The sequence below is a fragment of the Sinocyclocheilus rhinocerous genome, unplaced genomic scaffold (genome assembly GCF_001515625.1).
Source record: "Sinocyclocheilus rhinocerous isolate Xijiao unplaced genomic scaffold, SAMN03320098_v1.1 scaffold1493, whole genome shotgun sequence".
Classification (NCBI taxonomy): Eukaryota; Metazoa; Chordata; class Actinopteri; order Cypriniformes; family Cyprinidae; genus Sinocyclocheilus; species Sinocyclocheilus rhinocerous.
Window position 1 is genome coordinate 870,630 of NW_015640467.1, and position 1,298 is coordinate 871,927.

The 1,298-nt window shown below is 51.1% G+C and overlaps 1 protein-coding gene across 2 annotated transcripts in view; it reads left to right on the plus strand.

Annotated features, from left to right (window-relative positions):
• LOC107753049 (interferon-induced protein 44-like) overlaps positions 1 to 1,298 on the plus strand; it is a 30,473-nt gene that overhangs the window by 10,249 nt on the left and 18,926 nt on the right. The gene's annotated exons all lie outside the window — the stretch shown is intronic.

Below are 1,298 nucleotides of genomic sequence, written 5' to 3' on the forward strand. Positions count from 1 at the left end.
TGTCGGATGTTCTGCGTTTTCTACAGTACAGGCTTGATAGTGGATGTCTACCATCAACACTGGCCGCTATTGCCTTGTTTGGTTCCCCGCTGGGCGGGCAATTGATCGGTAGGCATGCGCTGGTGGTGAGTGTTCTTAAGGGGGCAAGGAGGTTGCATTCCCCGCGTTCGCCTTCAGTTTCACCCTGGGACCTAGAGGTGGTGTTAAGAGCTCTTTCACAACCACCATTCGAGCCTTTAGCATCCATTGCAATGAAGGAGCTATCTCTCAAACTGCACTTCTTCTTGCCCTCGCTTCGGCTAAACGCATAGGGGATTTACATGCGTTTTCTGTGGACAGCGATTGTATTCGCTTCGGACCCAGTGACTGCAGCGTCACTCTCCGGCCGAGACCGGGCTACGTGCCTAAATCACTATCTACCCCCTTCAGAGCGCAGACTGTTTCGCTGTCTGCCCTGTCTTCTGAGTCACCGACCTCGTGTGATGCGGACGCTCAGATTTCGGTGTGCCCCGTCAGGGCTTTGAGGATTTTCATTGACCGTTCGGCCAGCTTTCGGCAATATGACCAGCTTTTCGTGTGCTACAGTGGTTGTGCGAAGGGTCTGGCCGTGTCAAAAAGGAGGCTTTCCCAGTGTATTGTTGACGCTAACACGGCTGTTATACGAGCCAAGGTTTGGAATGGCCTTTGCACATTAGGGCCCACTCAACAAGAGCTATCGCCTCCTCCTGGTCGTGGTCGAGAGGTATGTCTATGTATATATGCTTTGCATCAGGCTGGTCTTCTCAGAATACCTTCGCCAGGTTTTACAAGCTGGACGCTCAGTCCTTAGCCTCCCAAGTGCTGCCGGTGAGTGACTGATTCACGTTTATGCTACCTCTGTACATGTGTGTTTGCTGCCTCGCACAGTAATTACTCTGCGCAGCCCTATATGCTATTGTTGCTGTTGTCTGCCCTGTACTCAGTGCAGCTCCTGCTATTCAATGTCTAATTCGATTGGTGTACCATCATCATGCTCATTGGCTTGTCTCCACCTATCAGCTGCGAGCCCGCCTAGCAAGCGTCGCTATTGGTTGTGGGAAATGTGTGTTCTATCTTCGCTGAGTATGTGACTTGTACAGGCTTCTCGTAGCCTCTCTCACGGCGGGATTGAATATTGTTCCCATAACGGAGAAATGTCTCTGTGATGTCTCGTGAAAGCTCGCGAGGGAACGTCTCCGGTTACTATCGTAACCTTATGGAGGAAACAGTCCTCCATAAAATGCGCTGGACACATCTGAATATTTGGGTTGAACTGTTCT